Consider the following 23904-nt stretch of genomic DNA (forward strand, 5'->3'; position numbering starts at 1 on the left):
AGGCTGTTGTATCCTTGTGGGCCACAGCTGCGGTTGGTAGCCCGATACCGGGGTGCTGCAGGGTGAGGGATCTGCCCCTGGGGTGACTGGCGTCGAGTGTGATTCTTCCGCCATCCTGGAGAGCTCTGGGTGGGAGTCTGTCCTAGTTTAAACCGTGTTTCCTGCCCTCTTGCCTGTAGAAAAGTTATTGACAATATGAACCCACCACAGCTGGAAGGTGCAAAAAAGAGGCCAAGCTTTGGGGGTTTTTTTGCAGGGGGGGATTTTGGCTGTTCGCAGCCGGGTGTTCCTATGCTTTTGGACTCTATCAGCATATTTCTTCAGGTCTCTGGCTTAGGTTTAAACTCTGGCCTGAAAGAAGCTAGGTTCATGAGTAAAGCTCTGGATGAATGATAAAATGAGGCAAACAGAGATGACATCTTTCATGGGATGATATTAAAAATGAGGGTATCAAGGAAGAGAGACCTTGCAGAAAGATAGTGAAGGAAATAAGGTGGTGGGAAGATGTGGAGGAGGTGAGGGAGTGTGGGCTTGAGGGGTGTGAACATAAGAACAACCAAAGTGTCAGACCCAATGTGCTAGCTCAGTATCCTGTCTTCCCACAGAAAAAAGAACAGAACAGGTAATCACCAATTTATCCCTCCCCTGACACTCATTCCTAGCTTTCTAGTGAGAAGATGAGGACAGTGAGAGAGCAAGGGAGAACTGATAACATGGGGCAAGAGAGCCAAATCTGGATTTAAACATTTGTAGTGACTAACAGATATGATCACAAAAGTTATGTAAACCGCATGAAAGAGGAATGGCTTTCTTTGAAAGTTGAATGTATTTTGAGTTTTCCCATGTCAGAAGGCCCCTCATTAAACTGGAACTTGACTATGTGCAGAAAACAAACATCTTTTGTAAAAATACATAAATAAATATCTGAGTTCTCTCTTTAGCTCAGGAACATGTCAGCTACAACTACTTCAAAGATTTGGCTTGGAGCAGATACTATGTCACAGGCTTAAACTGAAATTAAAGCTGCTGATTTCAACAAGAGACTAGAGGTTATAGAACTGTCGTATTTATAAGGAGGCTTGTTTTTTCTAAACTAATTTAAAGCTGATTTTTTAAAAAGGTCAATCATTCATATATTTTCCTTATTTAATTTTTTGTAAATATTTTTTCTTGGGCTTACTATTTTATTATTGTCGCCCTCATAATTGACCCTGAACTCTACTTCTGCAATCAGATTGCTCCCTTAGTCCTGCCCATGTAATAAAGCTCATCTAATTGCCCTGTTATAACAGACTAACAGAAACAACAGCTTTCTATTATGAGGAGACGTTACTTAAAACCATGAAAACTCCCAGATCTGAATCACAATAGGAGCTGTTTTTTCAGATTATTTATATTGAAGTGAACATCCCTGGTTGCAGTGGCACTGTAAAATAACAAAGAAAGCAGCTAGCATTGCAGGTCTACATGTGAGAGGACAAATTAAGTAGAGCATTTCCAAACTCCACTAGTAAAATGAAGATATGTCAGCAGCCGAGCTGTGGTTTTGCTGACTGTGAAAAGGAGGGTGCATGCAAACAAGTTGGAAGGGAAAGAGTGAGAGACTTAGTAGGGGGAAGAAAATGGGAAGACTAAGGAGGAAGATATTTCTCTGAGTCAGTAAGGGTACCTCTACACTAGGAGATTAGGTAAACTTTGTGAAGGTCAATTTTTAGCACCCAATTTTATAAGTCAAGGCTGCATGTCCACATTGGCACACGAAGTCAGTGGAGCGTGTGTCCATTAGGGTGGGCAGCTTCAGCTTTGTCAGGAATGCATTGTGCGTAACTATCCCATGGTTCCTGATTTCCTCTTGCATTGTGGGTTAAGTTCCCAGCGTCTGAAGAGACAAAAAAGAGTTTTAGGTGATTCTGAGTACATATCATCACCCTCCTATAGTGCACTTATCTCCTCCTGCTCCCTTTGGAAAGCAATAGCAAAAAGTGTTTACACACCCTTTGTTCACTGGGTAGCCATGCAAACACCATTGCAGGGCTAGCATGGAACCTGTCCATCTTCAAACTGTTGTGGCAAGTATTGTGACCACCTCACGCATTGTGCTGTGATATGTGCAAAGTCTAAACAGCTTTCAGAGCAATGAGGACTCTGAGGAGGACACAGACATACATGAGTGTGAAAAACTAGACAGCAGGCATGGGGAGACGCTGACTGTACTTGATGCTTTGTTCACGGTGGAGTGCTGGTTCTGGTGCTGTGAAACAAGCTTAGACTGGTTGGATCGCATTGTTCTGCAGGTATGGGATGATCAGCAGTGGCTACAAAACTTCTGCATGTTCAATTAGCTTTCATAGAACTTTGACAATTGCTTTCCCCCAGCCTGGAAGTGCAGCAATATCAAAATGAGACCTGCTATGACAGTTGAGAAGCAAGTGGAAATAGATATGTGGAAGCTGGCAACATCAAAGAGCTACTGGTCAGTGGGTAATCAATTTGGAGTAGGCAAATCTTTAGTGGGGGCTGCTGTGATTCTGGTAGTCCAGGAGATCAATACCCTTGTGCAATGAAGGACAGTGACAAGTATGCAAGATATAGTGGATGATTTTGCCATGATGGGGTTCCCTAACCATGGCAGGGCGATAGATGGAATGCACATACCTATCTTGGCACCAGAACACTTTGTCACAGAATACATAAATCACAAGGGATACTTCTTGAAGGTGTTGCAGGCACTGGTGCATCACAAGGGCCATTTCACTGACATCAAAGTGGGATGGTTGGAAAGGAGCATGATGTGCACATCTTTAGGATCTATGGTCTGTTCAGAAAGCTGCAGAGTGGAACTTTCTTTCCAGGTCAGAAAATCACCATTGGAAGTGTGGAGGTGCCAGTAGTGATCTTGGGAGATCCATCTTACCCCTTGGTCCCTTGGCTCATGAAGCCATACACAGGCAGCCTGGACCACAGTAAGGCGCAGTTCAACTACAAGCTGAGCAAGTGCAAAATAGTGGTGGAATGTACATTTGTCTGTTCTTTCCTCCTTGGAACTCTATGTGTAGCTCTGATGGTCACCTTGTGCTTCTCGACTCTCCCCACCCCTTTGACTGGGACAGTGAGTTTCCATTGCCCCAGCAGCTCAGGGAAGGGAAGGGGTGGGGTGGTTCAGGCATGGAGGAGTAGCTTGTACTATGTAGCTTAATATTCTTTTTCCTGCTTCTTCTAGGTTGCACTGCAAGATATCACAGATTAGAATAACACACATTGATAAGGAACAGATCTTGATTGAATGTGGCCAGAAGGGTGGTCAGTATGTTGCACTGCACTGTGGTTCAGTGATGCCAGATTTCTTACTGCTGGCTTGGTATGGAAAAGTTTCCTATCATGGAGGTTAGAATAAGATAGACCTCCCCAGAAACCTTCTGAGAAGGATTAAAGAGTATCTGTCTGAGAGCTTTATGGAGATGTACAGAGAGGACTGCTGCTCCGTCCCCAAACATGTTAACGAGATGTTCCAGGAGCCCCAGGCTGTGTCGGAACAGTGCCCACCACAGATCACACCCACTTGTCTGAACTCATTTGTAGGATGATTAGAAATGAGAATTCACTGGAGGTGCCCTCACCATCCTCAAGATCTGGTTATGAAATGTCCCAGGGGAGGGATGAGATTTAAAGTTAAAGCAAGTTCCTGGATCACTTAGATCAGCTGCTTCATTTGCCTGCTGATTGTTGTTGTCCTCCTTGTCCTCATCCAGCATGTCTTCCCTGCTGTTGCCAGAGGCTGTCTGAGGAATTTCTTGGAAGGTATGCACGGACTCTTTGGGGACAGTGGTTGAATCCCATACAGCTGCTCATAGCATAGCATAGCATGGAGTGTTTGTGGTGATGACCCAGAACTTCTGCTTGCTTCTTTTGTCTTCTGTTACACCTGCCTGAGCTCCTTTATTCTCCTACAGCACTGCTGGGCATTCCTGGTGTATTCTTTTTCCAACATGCCCCATGAGAGTTTGGCGTAGATATCTGTGCTTCTTTTGCTGCTTTGTAGTTCTGCCAGCACACCATAGCAATAAGTTCCTAGATCTCCTGCACGCTTCATGTTGGAGCCCATCTGCAACCATGGAAATTAATGGCCAGATGCTCTGCTAAGAGTGCTGCCTGCTCTGCTCTCCATGCTGGCCAAACAGGAAATGAAGTTCAAATTTCCCTGGGCTGTTTCCTGCATACCTGGAAAGCAGTGTAGTTATGGTCATAGTGGTCAGATTGCGACACTATGGGATGCCTCCAGGAGGCCAAGAATGTTGAATTTCACAGAGCTCCATCTGCACAACCCTAAGGTCGGCCATGCAAGGTCAAATTTGGTGTTAGTCCTCGCAAAAAGCAGGAATACGAAAATTGAACTTAGAAGCCTTAAAGTCATTGGAATGGACCCTATAGTGTGGACTGCTTGCTTAGAAAATTGACCCAAGTCAGCCAAATGTAGCCTAATCTCCTAGTGTAAACCAGGCCTCATATTAGATGGTTGTAGGGTGACCATCTGTCCTGTTTTTGAGATGCCGAAAAGGCATCCCACCTTATTTTCTAAAAGAGACTAATTGTCCCATATTTCCTGCGCAGGCGCAGCTGCCTGCTGGCGTGCATGTACTGTGCATCAGTATGTGCTCTCTGCAACAGGGTGCCAGCCAAGGCTTGGGGAAGGTGAGGGGAGCACCATGACTGCTGTGTCCCGGCTGCTTCCCCAAGGCTCAGGGAAGTTCGGGGAAGCACCCCCTTCCAATATGTGGCCATGGGAGATATGGTCACCCTAGGCTAGATGGTTGTTGCTGTGAAGCTCAATTGTGGAAGAACATTTAATGGTTATACTGCCTCAAATTAATAAATTGCTACTGTGGATATTATATGTATTATCAGCAGTTCTGGTGGAAAGGAGAGAGAGAGTATGTTGTGACAAGTAAAGGAGAAAATCTTCAGCCCTACCTTTTCAGATACTCAACTGCAGAATGTGTGGATATGACTTTCAAAGGTTCCATTTGACCACCTCAATTCTAACTGAACATAGTGGGGGTGTTGCTGGGGCATAAAGGTGGTGTTAGCAGACTAGACAATCTAGGCCGGATGGTTGGATTCTCTGTTACCTTGCATCTTGTGTAGTTGTTGACAACTCTGCAAAGTGGATATAAAATATGAGATGGTAATGGTTCAGTAAGGTGTAAAACAGTAGAAAATAAGTCCAAAATGTGTAACACTGGCATCAGCTTTAGGCAAAAAGTTCAAAAGTGGCCCTTTATTCTAGGAGCCTCAATTTTTGGATGTCCAGTGTGCCTCATGTAATGTCTGATGTTCAGAGCTGAAGTCAATGGAACCTGTAAATGCTCAGTTGCTCTGAAAATCAGGCCCAATTGTTTGAAATTGGGGACCTAAAAGAAGAGGTTACCTAAATTTTGAGCCTCAGTGAATGACCTGTGCCAGGTGCTACTTCACTGCGGTGTTTTTAAACTTGTTTGTATACCAGTGTATTCCACCCCCCCACTGTCTGAAACATAGTTATAGCTGTGAGCATTGCCATTATTTATAAATTATATTTTTGGTATGTCCAAGACTACCGAAATAATCTCCACTGAATATTGTGATACTAGTAAATTGACCCAGTGGTGCTCATATATTTAAGTGAAATGAGTTTTTTTTTTCTGTTTGGAAAATAAAAGGGAAAAGGATATGGTTTATGCAAGTGATTGGGGGCATAGTGTGTGGGGAAGTTGTGGGGAGGCAGCAGGGCTCCCCCTGCTCCGCACTATGACAGAACAGCAGGTGTGGGGTTGGGGTACAGGAATACTTGCTTAGTCAGTGCTTTTTTGTGCCAGTACTTGCTGGTCCTGAGTAGTGGCACCTTGGCAGCCCCAGCCACGGGATTGGCTGGGGAAGTGGGTGGGGAGCCAGCTGAGTACCTACTCCACTTTTTTTTTTTTTTTTTACAAAAAGACCACTACAGTTACCTCTCCTGGCAGGTAAGTGACAGCTCTGTCTCCACATGGCTACTGTTTTCCAGCTTTGGCTGTCCCCAGTGGTCACTCTGCCATATCTCTGTTCCCTGCACTCACTGCCCCCAGTGGTGAGTCTGAAGTATTTCTTCCCTCCTGACATTATTTTTCCCTTTCCATATTCTGGGAAATCCTGGGATTTCAGGCATTTTCCTGTTCCAGGCACAACTGAACGCTGATCTTGGTTTAAGTTAGGGTAAGAGGAAGCTGCATACCAAGTGTTGTGGGTGTAGCTCTTATAGTTTGAGGCATTCTTGAACAAACGTAGTGCAGGCAGGCAGATGGATACCCTCTAAAATATACAGTATAATATATGAATCCTAGAAATTTTTCAGTGGGCTGCCTGTCTAGTGAAATGTAATGTATACTGAACATTCATGTGTCAGTGTGAGAAAGGTCTGTTTCTCAGACAATAATAGTTAAGTACTTGGGAATAAAAAAAAGCAGCTCTATGAATTTATAAACAGGAAGGGGCACAATTTTATATTCCTGCCTCAGGTGCAAAATTAGCTAGTTACGGCGCTGCTTTCCACCTTGGTGTCCTATGGAAAGGTTGCTGATCTGTGTATATCTTGAGGTTTCTGGGGTTGCCTACCCAACTCATACCCACATATAATTGGCCATGAGTAAAAACTGGTGCAGGTAAACATATTCCATATTTCTCTAGACTCTGTCCCTGACTTTTGTTTATAGTCATTGCAAATTCTGGTCTGATGGGAAAGTGTCAGTGCTGCATGATAAATGGGAAAATTTCAGAAGATCGTCTGCCCATCCTGTGACCAGACAGCCAGAGCGGGGTTCTCATGGCTTATGTCCACCTGTCAGTGGGGAGCACAGCGCAGCTCCCAGTAAGTGTGTGTGAGGAGGTGGGCTGGCTGAAATCCAGGGAGGAGCTGCAGCCAGGGGAAGGGTAGTGTGAGGGGGTGGGGATGGAGGGAAGGAACAGAGAGGTGTAGCAGGGGAGGGGCTGCAGGGCAGAGGAAGTGGGGTGGATGGGCAATATTATAAAGCGGAGGTGGGGCAGGGAGGCTGCAACAGGTGTCCCAGTGGTTTTGGGTTGGTGCAGCACTGGCCTGTGGGAGGGAGGCATGGGATGGGCAGTGGTTCCTTTCTGAGAGCTGCTGCCTTGGCTCCACGATTTCTTCCTTTCTTTGGTAACCTCCCTCCCTCCCAGGGCACAGAGAGGTGGGCAGAGGAGCTGCACCCATACAAACCCTGCCCTGGCTCTGCTTGTCACAGGTAGGCACAGAGGTGGAGCTCTTCCACGCCAACCCCTCCGCAGCCTTGTATGCACCATGACAGCCCCGGGCAATATTTGTGACTACAGTGGGATAGACAGACAGATGGACGAACAGATAGCTCTCCTTTTATAATTGTATAGATTCTGCTGTTTATGACTTTGACACCACTGTTAAGAACTTGCATCTGGAAAGCTTTAGTTTTCCTTTCTCAGTCTTATTTAATGTGTCTTAGCTATATTCTCTCATACCACCTTAGAGAATGCCTTTCTTTCCTAGGATTTTTGCCATGACAGCCTGTGGAGAAATAACATAAGCAGTGTTGTAGCTGACTGGATCTCATGTGCTTTTCCCTCAGGCCTTTTCCTTTCATCTAACCTGCATGTGCATGACTAATGTTGTCTCTTTGAGCAAGTTTCTACATGCATTGCCGCTGCAAGTTCTGCTCAGTATAGTTAATTTTTTGTATTTGATTTCCACATAGGGTGTTCTTTATTTTGTGTCTACCACTTTCCTGTTCACCCGTAAATTGTTGAAAATAGAGTGGGAAGTACCTTCTGTCCTTACATTTTAGGGTCTGATTCTCAGAGTTGCTGAGCTCCCATAACCCCAACTGAGGGAAAAGCACATGAGATCCACTCAGCTACATCACTGCTTATGTTATTAATGCTTATTGCATATGCTCAAGATAAGGCATCTGTTTTCCTGTTTGTCATTGGTCATTGTTTTTTCTAAACTAAGAGCTGGGAGCCACAGTCCCCAGTGCAAATATATTTTTACTCCTGGATAGAGTCCACATGATTAATTTCTGGAACTTTGGGGAAGAATTTAGTGCATTTTTCTGTCATTGCAAAATACTGCTGTTGAGCCAAAGATGTTATTCATTGTATGCTATCTTGTTAAATTATGGATGTGAACAGAAAAATACAGGTCAAACTTGTCCTCAGTGACACTGTTTTAAATACAGAGTCACTACACTGTGTAGTGATTTTGTGCAAATAATGTTGTAATTAAGACCAAATTTGGTCTTGCGTGTTTGGTCTGGATCTCACACCAGGAGAAATGTGAAGTCCATGAAATTACATGGGTCCTGTATAAAAAAAGAAGAGACACTAGAATTGAGCGACTGGATATCTGTTATAGAATGAGGTGTTCCTTCAGAAGTTAAAATAAAGTAATTATTACAGCCTAGAAACTGATTTATATTTAAAATTGGCATTTTCAGTACTGTTCGTGATAGGTACAATGCTGTTCCCATTGAAGTTAATGGTAAAACTTCTTTTAATTTCAACGAGGGCAAAGTAGGCTTGGTGAAATCTGTCATAACCTGCAGTGACCATCTCTTCCATTCATTCATCTCTTCCATTCATTTCAAAGCCCTGGCACATTTCGGTATGCTTGCAGAAATGCACTAGATCTTTGAACTGATATAAATGTCAGTCTGGCAAGCCAGATTTTCGAGGTGTGTAGGTGCCTAAAGATGCACAGGGGCTGCTAATGATATTTTTGAGAGTGTAAGCAGTTTAGGCAACTAGCTTGATTAGAAGTTTTTGATAATCCCACAATCATAAGAAACCTTGGCTCCATGGTGGTTTAGATCATGAACAGCTGAGCCATAATTCCTTCACTTCATTGCTCCTGAAGAAACACTGGTATAGGTACTATAGCTCGAAATGTAACAATTGCAGAAATCTAACAGGTGCAATAGTATGTACTGAATCTCTGTGTGGGCTGTGTTCTTCAATCACAGTCTTGTCTGAGCAATTACTAAATACAGGCATTTATTAATTATACTACTAATTAAATAAATGACTGATTTTAACTTCTGTAGCACCCTTCATCTGAGGATCTCTAAGGACTTTAAAAACTTAATTAAATAATCATAATGGTTTTACGAGATAATTTAGTAATGGCTATAGCCATTTTGCTGATGCTGAAAATATGACCAGCGCAGTTAAGTGACTTTCCCAAGAGATGAGATGGGAATAGAATTCAGGAGATATGACTGACAGTCTTTTGCTCTAGCCACTAGACCAATGTTTCCCAAGTGTGGTCCGTGGCCCAGTACCAGTCCTCAGGGAAAAAAATACTAGTCCTTAGAAAATATATAAATTATTGCTATATACTACTATTGTGAATAAATAATAAACAGTGAAAAGCTATTAATTTTTCATTTTTTTTATATGTGTTTATATTTTTGGGCCGCCAAAGAAGCTTCTGAAAAAAAATGGGTCCCACCTCTATAAAGCTTGGGCAACCCTGCACTAGACCATTGTTATTTAATGAGGTGATTTTGCATAATATAATTGTAAGGATTTGTAGGCACATACTTGAATAGTCATCAAAATGTCAAGGGATGTATCAACACAAATGTATTTCAGCTTGGCATTAAAATAATCTGTTCTTTTACTTTCTGGGCACTGCTCTGAACTTTTTCACACTATTCTGTATTTATCTGTTAGGGCGATATGTCATTTTCTGTTAAGTAGTGATGGTGCTTAGTTTAATCCCTTTGGCATAATAATTTATTCACAGTAACGTGCTGTCATACCGGAGACATATGGTCGGGAGCAGAATCTTTGTTGTCACTACACTGGCTGCAGAGACTGGAAGAGTATATGATTGGTCTGCAGGGAAAAGAAGAGCATCTGGCTGCCAGCTCGTGAAGAGGCAATTGTGCTGCTTTGTAAGCAGTCAGATATTGTTCGTATTAACTACTTGTAGATTTCATATCACCATTATGTGGAATTTCTGATCTTATCAAAGATAGGGCCAGATCATCAGTTTGTGTAAATGGGAAATGCATTGCTCTCTGACATCACTCTGTAAATAGAATGGAGGGTTTATTTGACAGTATTGTGTTAGTACTGGTCTATACATTAGTACCACTGAAGCAAGGGTGGGCACTATTTTTTGATAAGAGGTCACTCCAAGCATTTGGTAAGTGATCAAGGGCCACACTCTTCTCTGATATTAATGGAGGAGGTGTGGGGTTAGGAATAGAGGTTGGGTGCAGAAGAGTGCTTGGGATAAGGGATTGGTATGCAGGAGGTGGTGTGAGATGTGTGAGAGTTTGAGTGAAGGAGGGAATTGTGACCAGGGGAAAGGAAACTGGGGTTGTGGAAGGAGTGCAAGGTCCAGAAGGGGGTATGAGCACAAGAAAGGATTATGACCTGGAGAAGCGGTATAGGAGGCCTGGAAGCGGGTTGTGACCTGGGGCTGAGGTGTAGGAGGAGGTGCAGGATCTGGGATGGGGTTTTGCAAGATTTTTCTGGCGTTGGGAGCAGTGTGAGAAGCCTCTGACCCTCCCCTTGGCTTGCAGCATTCATAGAGCCCTGCCTCTGGCTTTTCTGAGCAGGGGGTGGGACAAGCAGAGAGCTGGCTGAGGCTCCCACAGGCTTAATCCCGCAGCTTGATGGACCAGATATGCCTCATGGGCTACATTTTGGCCAGCCATGCACCAGAGCTATATTGAATTTAGAAACTGAATGCAATTAAAGTGGCGCAACTGACAGATGTGAACACAGTTATACTAGGGAAAAGAAGCTTTTGTTGGCGTAGCTTAAGTCGCTTTACACAAGTATAACTATATATCAATCAAAACTAGTTCAGATATTTGTGCTTGAGCTAGAATTCATGTCTTCAAGCACCAATGTAGCTCATAAACTGTCTCTTGCATAAAGTATAGAGTGTAGTAGAATGTTACAGTCTCCTTGCATGCTGCTATAGAAAAGAAAGGCTGGAAGGACCTCAAGAGGACATGCTGTCCTTCTGCCTGTGCTGAAGCAGGGACAAGTATTTCTAGAACATCCCTGAATGGTGTTTGTATAATCTGTTATTAAAATCTTCCCATGATAAGGAACCTGTCCCAGTACTTAACTATCTATCACAGGGTGACATTGGTTATTTAAGAGGAAAGAAGCCAGTTGACCCCCATCTGACCCCCATCTGGTCTTAAAAGAGGGCATCAGTCCCTGAGAAGGGAGGAGGTTGGCCAAGTAAGATATTTGGTGGATTAGAATCTGAGAGAAGAGTTAAAAAGGGGTAGGTGAGAGTTGCTTGCAGGGCTGATGTTGGTGAAATAGACAATAGTATTGGGGTCCCTGAAATATTTGTAATGTCTGTTTAAATAAAACGAAGTGTGAGGCCTCAGTGGACAGGATGTACTGGGTCCCCAGACTTCTCTCCAATGGGCCAGTTGCCTGAGACCCAAGGTAAAGAAAAGCATCAAGGAAGAACTGCAAGGGTTGATTGGAAGGAGGGAAGCAGTTGAGCTCATTAAGAACTTTGAGGAAAGCTGTTGGTGAGAACTGACCAGAGATGATGAACTGAAGGCTTGGGCAGTGTTCCCTGGCAATATGGAGAAGATCTAGTCTAGTCATAGGAAGCTTACCTTAAAGTCAAGAGGGTGATTGCGGGTGGATGGGGATCCAGTAAGCAGCAGCAAAACTTGTGAGCAAGGTAGGCCAGGAAGAGGGGAACACTGCTGGGGGGACATGAGGAAGCCTACTCACTCTCAGGCAGTGTGGCCCTGCATTGGAGGCTAAAGGAACTGAAAACAAAATGCTGCTATTGATTCTTAGGTAGGTGATTTGCTGCGGATATTACTGGGAGATGGAATGACGAAAAACCTGTAGATTGTTTGGCATGGAAATTGGAAAATAATTTTACTCCAAAGTGTTGAGGGAATTACTGAACTTGTGTATGTGAATAAATTATTTTCAGATGTAGTTTCTGTAATAGGCCATGAGAGACTGTTCCTTTGAATGGGCTATAGAAATGGGAAACTGAGGCAGACATATGGATCACATCAATGCTGGCTGCAAGAGGGTACCCTAGGGAAACTCTGCCTTATTACATTATTTAAACTAAATCTCTCTACCTGCACACTATCTGGTTACTTCCCAACTTACATTTAGTGGATATGGATTACCTTCTTCTCTAAAACAACCCGTTACATGTTTGAAGACTATTATATGGTCCCTTTTCAGACATCTTTTCTGAAGTCTAAAGATACCTACTTCTCTCAATCTTTCCTCATACGTCATGTTTTCTAAACCTATTGTTCAATATCTCGTCTTTCTTGATGCTGAGAACTGAACATACTGCTCCAATTGTGCCCAAGCTAGTGCTGAGTACTAGAATTGTAAATACATCCCATAATATTATCCTTTTTCACAACCATACCACATTGTGAGTCATGAATTAAATGAGCTGACAGTATGCCTCAAATTTTTTTCTGCAGTACTGCTGCCTACCAGTTGTTCCCCATTTTGTATTTGTGCATATGATTGTTTCCTTCCTAAGTTTAGTATTTTGCACTTTTCTGTCTTCTTCTTTTGTGTGGCTGATATAGAGCAGCAAACTACAATTTCACCAGAAGTTGGCCAAGCCAAATGGCTACATTGGGAGTAGCAGAATTTATTACAGTAATGTCTCTTTCATATTTATCAGTTGGGCGGTGGACACTAATATGCGCAATGGTCTGTTGTAGAGACCCACACTTGCACACTGGGGAGTCCTTGACTTTTCTGTTTGTACCGTCATTGACTACCTCTACCATGGTTGTCTTGCATTCAGTTCAAAATTGACCACGGTGACTGTGGAACATCAAATCCAGGAACCTTCTGCATGGGACCTGGCACAAAGTGCTTATTTGAAGTCTTATTTAGCCCAATCTACTTTCCAACCCTCCTCCTTTTAGTCTGGTTGCATGAGGCAAAACAGTTGTCTCCAGAAAGCCTGGCAAGACCTGAGAGGTTGTGGGATGGTGGCTGTTGTAAAGGTCTTGGTGGATAGGAGGATATAAATTTTCCTGGATTCACTGAGCTTTGTGAAATGTTGCAGCAGTTTGGCATATCAGCAGGGAAGTGATGTTAGACAGAACAGAGAGCCACAGTGTTGGAGTCAACTTAAGGGTTCCCATGATGCACCTCATAACTGTGTTCAACTGTGGATGCCATATTTCCCTCATTTGCTCACGATACTGTCATGTGAAATTTTGTCTAAAGTCTTGCTAAAGTTCGGGATATTTCATGTCTGCTACTTCTTCCTAATCCACTAGTCCAGATACAATTGCAAATAAGGAAATCAGGTGATTTAGAATTATTTATTCTTGACATTCTTTTGGCTATTATTTATCACCCTGTTTTCTCGTAGCAGACTGGAACACTGAAGCAATATTGATAGTTCATAGAACATTAGAATTTAGATTTGCATTGAATAGGAAAGATTTCAAGGAGATTACTGAAGGTTTTTATTCCCCTCTCTATTGTTGGAGTGGCATGAAACACTCAACTTTTGCTCTAACTCTATAATATTGTAAACACTGAAATATTATCTATATAAAGCATGGTTTACCCGGGCCAGGAGTAAGCTGTAGGGCATCCTACTGATCAAGAGGCCCAGTAGAGACATGTTTGAGAAGCAGGATGCAGGCCTTGAAGTGCTTCACCACACCCAGCTAGCAGAATTCCGAATGTGTACTTTAATACAGAAGTCACAGTGTTGATCTGTTCCTCTGACAGCTTTGAAGATTTAATTCCTTTCAGCAACAAACTAAGCCTATGAATTTGGCAACTTTTATAAGATTTTAAATGCTTTCAAATTAAAGAGGGAGGGGAAATGTGCGTAGGAGTGGTACGTGTCTGCATTTTAGTTCCATGCAAGGATTTGTACTGTAACTTTATATGGGAAGGGATAATTTCTGCCAAGATTTGAAATACATGTCCGGACAATCTGCTCCGAAGTGATGGGAGTATTTGTATGTTATAGTACCAACTATTCCTGACCTGTTAGCAAATACAAAGCAGATTATGAGCCTAATCTTTCTCCTACAAGAATTAATGGCATAACTCCCAGTCACTTTTAGAGGCATGAGATAGTGTCCTGAATGTATCAGATTGCTGGCGTGTCAAAAGCATATACGTGAGGGATATGAATAAATAAATAAAAATCTACAAGCTAAATTCTCTGCAGTGTACAGAAGAAATAGGGGCTCATCGGGAGGCTAATTGTGGCTTTGTGAATTTCCCAATGTCCTTGGGTGACCATCTAGCAGCTGAACATCGCCAGAGCTCAGTTTACTCTGGCCATACCTCTTCTTGGCCCTGCATATACTTCCAGCTCCTAGAAAATTCCCAGCTAGGGGGATGCAGACAGTCTCTACTTCTTGCACTACTTGAGCATCACACTGAGGTTGGAGTGAGGCTGATCATCTGCATGTACATATTCCACACCATTAGCTTATCTTCTATCATATTCTCCCTTTTTCTTTAGAAAAACGATTAGTCTTTGTTGTGAAAGTTAACTTTCCTTCTGCATAGTTTACTGTTGTTAATTTAAAAAGAATGGTTGTCATGAATGGAAGATTTACCAATGTAGCATTTCCTATGCACAAGTGTATACACAGATGTGTTGAAATAAATTCCGTACAGAGGTGTGAAAGATTGTGAGACTGTCATGTTCATGGATTCAGCAAAGACCAATGCAGGGGTTTTGTCACCACCTGCCTTGCAGCTCTGGGTGTCTTACATGTTTCGCTGCTGTGGTTCACAGACTAGATGTTAACACCCATTCTCCAGGCTCATAGGCCACACAAAGGCTTCCATTGCCCAGTTACTGTTAGCGGAGTGACACCAACATCCACCTTGCAGTCCCAGATTGACCCCAGACAGAATCCCTGCAGTGTCCAGCTCCCTCCTGGAATACTCACAGAAGTTATTAATTTTATTGGTCCTTTATAGGAGCACAAACAACAGCTTGTTATTTTTACTGGAGTCAGCAGTCACTTCACTTCAGTCAAAGCAGTAGGTTTACTCAGATCTAACCTCTCAATTGTTTTATTTTTAAAGTGAGCTCAGGTGTGAGGGACAGAGATAGAAAGGGGTACAAACAAACAAAAATACACTTCTTCTTCGAGTCGTCCCCGTGGGTGCTCCACAGTAGGTGTCAGGCTTGCCCGGCGCCGCAGATCGGAATTCTTCTAGCAGTTTCCACTGGATCACGCATGCGCCGATGCGCGCCACTCCCTTGCGCGCCCTCGGTTATGTGCGCGATCCGGTCCCCGCCAGTTCCTTCTCAACCGCCAACAGCTGCAGATGGAATCCGCTCCGGCTCTTTAGCCTGAGACAGATAAGGTGGTTGTTTTTCCTTGTTAGCTTGTTTTTCTTTTCCTATTAAAAAAAAAAAAAGCAAGGCATACAATACAGTAGAGAGAAGAGGAACGGAGGGAAGGGGAGCGGACAAAGAAGGCTGTTTTAAGCCAGCCGCTACCTTGAGGGCCGTGAATGTTATCTGGGTGGTAGAACGCGCTAATTAGCGGCTAAGTACCCGATTAACAGTAAAGACTTACCGCGATGGCTTCCTCGGGGTTTACGAAGTGTGAGTCATGCCGCAAGGCTATGCCGGCCTCTGATGGGCATAGTGAGTGCATTCGTTGCCTGGGGGAGTCTCATGTTACCCAGAAGTGTTCGCACTGCACTAAGCTTACAGCCAGGGCCAGGAAGGAGAGAAATGAGGCTCAAAATGATCTTGTTTGATAAGGCCCTCCAGCCTGAGCCGCCGGAGAAGCCTCACACAGAAGGGCCCTCTGGGTCACATAAAAGGAAGGCAGCGTCTTTGACCCCTTCTGTGCAGAAGAAGAAGAAGCTCTCCCCAGCTCGATCCTTGCCGGCGGTCCCAGCGAGCAGGACGAGCGGAACGCAGAGCCCTCAGCCGCCAGCTGGTGAAAGCGGCAGCGCAGTAGCGCACGTGGCCGAGGCCGGGCCTCCAACTATACAGCAGTTGGCACGGAAGGCGCCGTGAGCGCCAGTGCAGCGAGCACCGGAATCAGCGGCGCCGCCTCACGCGGCACCAGCTCTCGCGGTGTCGAAGGCGCAGAGGCACCCAGCACAGGGCCTACTGGCGCCAGAGGAAGCTACCCGCGTGGCACCACTGATGATGGTACCGAGCGCAGCACCGACAACGGGGCCAAGATCCCCAGCACGGGAGGGGGCGGCGCCCACCCTGCAGGGGAGGGGGAAGGCTAGAGCCAAAACCCGGCACCTCAGTCCATCTCCAGACAGGGCTGCCATGCCCTTGTCACCCAGCCCCCCTCTTGAGATACACACACCGCATCGCTGGGCAGAAACTCTAACGGCTTATTTCGGCCCTCTGTCTCCGTTCCTCCAACCACTTTTGCTGTGGCTCAGGCCACCTTCACCATTTTTGGGCACGGATCCCCTTGAGTACTATCACAAACCAGCTTCACCATTATCAATGTCATCACGGAGATCCCGCTCTCCCAGACATCATGGGTACACTCCCCGATCGTGGTCCAGGTCTCCATCACCGGGCCCTTGCCCATGTTGCTATGGCTGTCCTCATCATACTGAACACCGACATCGGAGGTCCAGATCCAGGGGCAGATCCTCTCCCACTCCTCGCCAATACTCCCATGTACACTCTCACTCTGGGAGAGGAACGCAGTTGTCCCAGGGGGAATTGGGTCCAGAGTCCCGAGACTTTCCTTCACAGCCCACAAGGGAGCAAGCATACCAGTGAACTTGGGAGCCAGAGGACTTGGGGGAGTTCTACCCCAGCGGTTCCTCCTCATCCTCCCCAGATGAGGCGATTGTCCCCGGGGATGTCTCCCCTCTGGATGACCTTAAACAATTCCAAGAGCTGTTAAAAGGAGTAGCATACACGCAGGACATTCAAATAGCAGAGGTACAGGAGAAGCACCATGAACTCCTGAAAAATTTGAGACCCCCGGCTTCTAAAATTGCTATCCTGCTGGACGAAGCCATTATGGAGTCAGCCACTAACATATGGCAGACTCCAGCCTCTATTCCGCCTATGAACAAAAGGGCAGATAAGAAATACTTCATCCCAGCCAAGGGTATGGAGTTCCTGTTTAGCCACCCACAACCCAATTCTTTGGTGGTCGAATCGTCCCAGCAGAGGTTGAAGACATCTCACTACAAATCGTGGGGTCGGATAAAGATGCTAAGAAATTAGAGCTGTTCGGCAGGAAGGTCTACTCCTCCTCTACCCTATTATTGAGAATCGCAAACTACGCAGCACATTTATCAAACCATAACTTTGACAATTGCTCTAGACTTACCTCTCTCATGGATTCACTTCCGGAGGACAAGAAGCCAGTGTTAAAGGCGATTGTCCAAGAGGGCTACGCGGCATCGCGAATGGGAGTTCAGATTGCCCTGGACGTGGCGGACACAGCGGCACGCTCAACAGCCACAGCAGCGGTAATGCATAGGGAGTCCTGGCTCCAGACGTCTGGTATCCCCAGAGATCTACAAGTGAAGATCGTGGATCTTCCCTTTGACAAGCAAAAGCTGTTTGCAGATTCAACCGACTTGGTCCTCCACTCTAGCAAAGATTCAAGGGCCACACTTAAGACCTTCGGTATCTACACTCCCCCATACAAGAAAAAGAAATTCTATCCTCAGCAAAGACGCTACGCTTACCAGCCACAGCGCGCACAATATCAGCGAGGCTGTGACCAAGGGTGCCATCAACAGCAGCAGCAGTACAGGGCCCCCAGGTGACGTTCTCAACAAAGTCATACACCCTCAGGGCAAGCCCAGAGGCAGCAAGTTTGATGGGTATGTCGAGGACTGCACTATCAACACCATCGCTCAATGCCACTCTAACCTCATGTTCCATCATCTCCTCAAACCGTTCCACTCCCAATGGCAAAAGATCACAACAGACAAATGGGTGCTGGAAATTGTAGCCACGGGCTACACGATCCCTTCCAGTCACTTTCACCGACGAAACCTCCCACCCAGCCTCCTCTCAGGGACACTTCCCACGAGGCGAGGCTGAAGCAGGAGGTAGATCACCTCATGTTCATAGGGGCGGTGGAAAGAGTGCCGGAACAATTCCAAGGGAAAGGTTTTTACTCACGCTACTTCCTAACAGAGAAGAAAACAGGAGGCTGGAGGCCGATTTTGGATCTACAGGGCCTCAGCCGTTATTTGCACAAGCAACGCTTTCGGATGATCACAGTTGCCTCCATACTTACAGCACTGGACGATGGAGACTGGTTTGCAGCCCTCGACTTACAAGACGCTTACTTTCATATAACAATACACCCGGCAGACAGACGCTTCCTCCGCTTCACGGTTGGCGGGGAACATTTCCAGTACAGGGTTCTTCCGTTCGGCCTATCCTCGGCACCCAGAGTCTTTACCAAAACCCTGGCAGTGGTATCAGCTTACCTGCACAGGCAGGGCGTGTTTATTTTTCCATATATGGACGACTGTCTACTGAAAGGGGCCTCAAAGGCAGAGGTCCTACGCATGATACGCGTCACCGCGAACACGTTTACTTCGCTGGGCCTAGTTATCAACCTCGCAAAGTCAAAGACCGAACCCACGCAAGATATAGAGTTCATAGGGGCACGCATAAACTCTATCGCAGCAAGAGTATACCTGCCCGAAGCCCGCTTCCGCACCATCAACTCCCTGGTGCAAGTCATGACGTACAGCCCCGCGGTGCCGGTCCTAACGTGCCTGCAACTGTTGGGGCACATGGTGGCAGCGACGTTTGTGGTACAGAATGCCAGGTTACACATGCGAAGCCTGCAGCATTGGCTGGCGAGTGTTTACAAACCGGCATCCCACACTGTCCATAGGGTAGTGTCGCCCACGACGGAAGTGTGCAGATCCCTAGCGTGGTGGGGAAATCCCAAGAACCTGCTAGTGGGGGTGCCCTTCCACCAACCACAAATTTCTATTTTTCTTACAACCGACGCCTCCCACATAGGATGGGGAGCACACATTGGCAGCAAGGTAACGCAAGGGGTATGGTTCCCTGCAGAACAGACACTGCACATAAACATACTGGAGCTCAGAACGGTGTTCAATGCGTGCAGACATTTTCGGAAATACCTACATGGCAAAGTAGTCGGGATCAATACCGACAATACCTCCACTATGTTCTACATCAATAGACAAGGAGGGGCATGATCCTGTGCGCTATGTGCGGAAGCAGTCCGATTGTGGAACTGGTGCATCGCCAACAACATGACGTTGAAAGCCTCGTATTTGCTGGGTGCCCACAACGTGAAGGCAGATCAACTGAGCAGGCGCTTCGCACTCATGCACGAATGGCAGATCCGCTCCGACCTGCTACGATGCATATTTCGTACCTGGGGGTTTCCCCAAGTCGATTTGTTTGCCACCCAGTACAACAAGAAGTGTCCCCAGTACTGCTCCAAGCAGGAATAGGGCGGGGGTCCCTGGGGGACCCATTCATGATCTCATTGAAGGTCCCTCTACTCTATGTGTTTCCCCCTACAACACTTATCCACAAGGTTCTGCAGAAAGTTAGAAGGGAGAGAGCTCACATGATACTCATAGTTCCAACTTGGGACCGGCAACAATGGTTTCCCTTGCTTCTGCGCATGCTGGATCGTCCACCACTCCCCCTACCGGTGGCGCCGGACTTACTCACGCAGGCTCAGGGATCCATAGTGCACCCGCACCCTCAGGGACTACGCCTACAAGCATGGTTAATCCATGGCTCAGCGCTTTAGAGAGCATGTGTACGGAGGGAGTACGACAAGTCTTAGAGTGTAGCCGAAGGACCTCCACCAGGTGGACTTATGAACAGAAATGGACACGCTTTACTGCCTGGTGCTCCACCAAACAATTAGCTCCTCTTGACGTTTCTATAACTGTAATACTAGAATACCTATTGGACCTCAAACGAGACGGGCTTTCTCTATCCTCGCTAAAGGTCCACCTCAAGCTATTTCAGCTTTTTGGCACAAAGAGGAAGGGTCCACCGTATTTGCCCACCCTATCGTCACAAGGTTCTTGAAGGGGCTGGTAAACCTGTACGCCCCTCGAAAACCGCTACCACCGTCGTGGAGTTTGGACTTGGTGCTCCACACGCTATCGGGACCACCCTTCGAACCGTTAGCCATGGTACCCCTCTGACTCCTTACCATGAGAACAACCTTCCTTCTTGCGATTACGTCAGCCCAGAGGGTGAGCGAGCTCGCAGCAGCGATGGCAACGCCGCCCTGCACAGTATTCTCAAAGGAGTCGGTGATCTTACGGTTACACCCAGCCTTCGTTCCAAAAGTTTCCTTGGAGTTCCATCTTAACGAACCAATAGTCTTACCCTTTTTTTTTTTCCCAAAGCCTCACAGCTCCAGCAAGGAGGCGCGCCTGCATCTCCTAGATGTGAGGAGGGCGTTGGCCTTTTACATAGACGGAACCAAGTCCTTCTGGAAAACGGACAGGCTTCTGGTGTCTCTCGCTCCCAGGTCAAAAGGGGAAGGCCTCTCTTCCCAGAGAATTTCAAAGCACATTGTGTCCTGTATAAAACTGTGCTACGAGCTTCGAAAGACCCTTTTGCTGGCCCCGCCTAGGGCTCACTCCACCAGAGCGGTGGCGGCATCAACAGCCTTCTTCAAGGGAATCGCGTTGAAAGACATTTGTAGAGTGGCGACTTGGTCATCCTATGACACCTTCGCCAAGCATTATGCCCTGTATCGGGTGTTCGATGAGGATACTCGTCTATCGACAGCAGTCCTTTCGAGGGCAAGCTGCACATGAATCGAGTACCCACCTCCTTACTTGGGGTTACTGCTGGGTAGTCACCTATTGTGGAGCACCCCCGGGGACCACTCGAAGAAGAAAGAGAACTTACTCACCTGTAGTAACGATGGTTCTTCGAGATGCGTCCCCGTGGGTGCTCCACTACCCGCCCATCCTCCCCGCTTCGGATCGCTGTCCGGTGTTTTTCAGGAGCATCCGAGGCGGTTGGTCAAGGAACTGGCCGGGACCGGATTGCGCACATGACCGAGGGCGCGCAAGGGAGCGGCGCACATCGGCGCATGCGCGATCCAGTGGAAACTGCTAGAAGAATTACGATCTGCAGCGCCGGGCGAGCCCGAGACCTACTGTGGATCACCCACAGGGACACATCTCGAAGAACCATCGTTACTACAGGTGAGTAACTTCTCTTTTTTCATAGCTAAGGCCTAATTTAAGAAGCGATGGTCTTTGTACAAGGTAGTTTCCTCATCAGTCTTCCTTTTCTAACAATGGGATGACTAGCTTATAGTCAAGATCCTGACAGAATCCGAGGTGCTAGTATTCCTTGTTAGCTCAAGTGAAGGATGCCTTAGGAGTTTGCTCCTCCTTTCTTTGTAGGCCAGTAAACTTTCAGATTAATTCTTCTGAAATATATCCCCAGAAGAGTTCCTTCTCCCTGCTGGATATGGCTGCCATGCTGTCTGATATAGATCCTATATTGTCTCTCTATTTAGGATTTTTATCTATTTTTATCTTTTATCTAATGCAAATTATCTGTTCCTACAATCTCCAGTACAAATAAATAGTGGATTGAATTTGGCCACACGTGGTTTGACGAAAGTCGGAACCTGGAACGTACGAACATTATACCGGTGTGGAAAGCTAGGTCAGTTACTTCGCGAATTTGACAGCTACTGAATGGACATTCTAGGCGTTAGCAAGATGAGGTGGTTAGGAAGTGACAGGATGCTAAGTGATGGAAAGACCATTCTGTACTCTGGAAATGATGACCAACATGTGCACGGTGTAGGTCTGGTACTCAGCAAGGATGCAACGCAGGCATTAATTGGATGGAAGCCCGTAAGCGAGCGCATTATCACAGCAAGGTTTCAGTCGAGGCATGCAAAGACTACCGTGATTCAAGTTTATGCACCAACTGAGGATGCTGACGAAACTGAAAAAGACGCATTTTACGACCTGCTGCAAGAAACTATCAATGGTGTCCCCATGCACGACGTGAGGTTACTTATGGGCGATATGAATGCATGAATAGATAGCAAAAGACAAGGATGGGAACACGTGATTGGCCCATACGGATCAGCGACACAAACGAGCGATAATGGAGAGTGCCTACTGCTGTTCTGTAGTATGAATAACTTGTGTATTGGAAACACCTATTTCGCACACAAAAATATTCATAAGAAAACATGATGGTCTCCTGATGGCATCACTAACAACGAGATCGACTATCTCTGTATCAGCAAATGCTGGCAATCAGCGCTGTTAGATGCAAGAGTGTATCGTTGAACTGATATTGGATCGGACCATCATCTTCTGATGGCATCGCTTCGCCTTCGCTTAAAAAGAAAAAGAGAAAGGCAACCACTCCGGTTCTTCGCAGTTGAAAAGCTCAGAGATCAGACCATGGCTGAACAGTACAAGCTCAAACTCAAGAATCAGTTCCAACAAATGCATCGTGAAAATGAACTCGAAGACCAGTGGATGTGGTTCAAACAAGCAGTGACTAAGAGCGCGGAAGAGATGATTGGACAGAAAAGAGGCATACAAAGAGAACGCTGGATACAAGACAGAACCTGGAAACTGATAGATGAGTGTAAAATCACGAAACAGCATAGAGACCAGGCAAAATCGCCAAACGAGACAGCAGAGGCTATTGCAAAGTATCAATCGCTGGATCATCAAATTAAGAAAAGCTGCTGGGCTGACAAAAAAGCATGGTTGGAGTGTAAGGGTGCTGAAGCAGAAGCAGCAGCTAGGAAATATGACACCAAGACGCTGTATCATATTGTCCGAGAATTAACGGGTGCAAGATGCAATTCCAATGCTCCTATCAAGGATAAGAACAGGAAGATCTTACTTAGTAAAGAAGAGCAAGATGCACACTGGATAGAGCACTTCAAAGAGATATTAAACCAGCCAGCTCCAGCCACAACCTACGATTTTAGTAATTCCAGTCCTTCTGACAAACTAGAAGTAGATGTAGGTGTAATCAAATTTGAAGAAACTGATAAAGCCATTAGATTGCTGAAGAATAACGAGGCCGCCGGTCTTGACCAAATCACGGCCGAATTACTAAGGTATGGGGGCGACAGTGTCATGCAAGAACTAACGGGGTGTTGAACGCATGCTGGCGAGCAGAGTGTGTCCCAAGTGATTGAAGGAAGGGAGTGATTGTTAAGTTACCAAAAAAGGGGAACGTCACCGATTGTGGTAATTGGAGAGGCATTACGCCTCTATCAGCCCCAGGCAAAGTGTTTTGTATTGTCCTGCTCAGGAGGCTTCTGGCCGCAGTGGATAATACACTGCCAGAGGAGCAGGCTAGATTTCAGCGCAGACACTCATGCAGTGAGCAAATTTTCACGTTGCACAACATAATTGAACAGAGTATTAAATTTCAACAGCCGCCGTCAATAAACTTTATTGATTTCAAAAAGGCTTTTGACAGTGTACATAGAGAGTCATTGTGGAACTTAGCACATAGTTATGGTATCCCGCAGCACTACATCAACACCTTCAAAAATCTCTACCTAAACTCCAGTTGCTGTGTGAGGACCGATAGTGGTATGACCAATTTCTTCAATATTGACTCTGGTGTGCGGCAAGGGTGTTTTCTATCACCATTCTTGTTCCTTTTGGTTGTGGACTTCATTATGAGGAAAGCAATGTGCAGGATGAATTTTGGTATCTCTTGGCTCATGGATCTGGACTTCACCAATGATATCGCACTGCTTGCAGAAACAGGCGAATGCTTGCAGGACATGACAACAAGTTTAGAAAAAGAAGCAGGTAAAGTTGGGTTGAGGATAAACATCAATAAAACAAAGGTGATGCAGATTGGAA

The 23904-nt window shown here is 45.7% G+C and overlaps 1 pseudogene; it reads left to right on the forward strand.

Moving 5' to 3' along the window:
• The first annotated feature begins 2399 nt into the window (after window positions 1–2399).
• Window positions 2400–23184, forward strand: LOC142010147 (uncharacterized; annotated as a pseudogene).
• The last annotated feature ends 720 nt before the right edge of the window (window positions 23185–23904 follow it).

Source organism: Carettochelys insculpta, chromosome 3 (assembly GCF_033958435.1).
Source record: "Carettochelys insculpta isolate YL-2023 chromosome 3, ASM3395843v1, whole genome shotgun sequence".
NCBI lineage: Eukaryota > Metazoa > Chordata > Testudines > Carettochelyidae > Carettochelys > Carettochelys insculpta.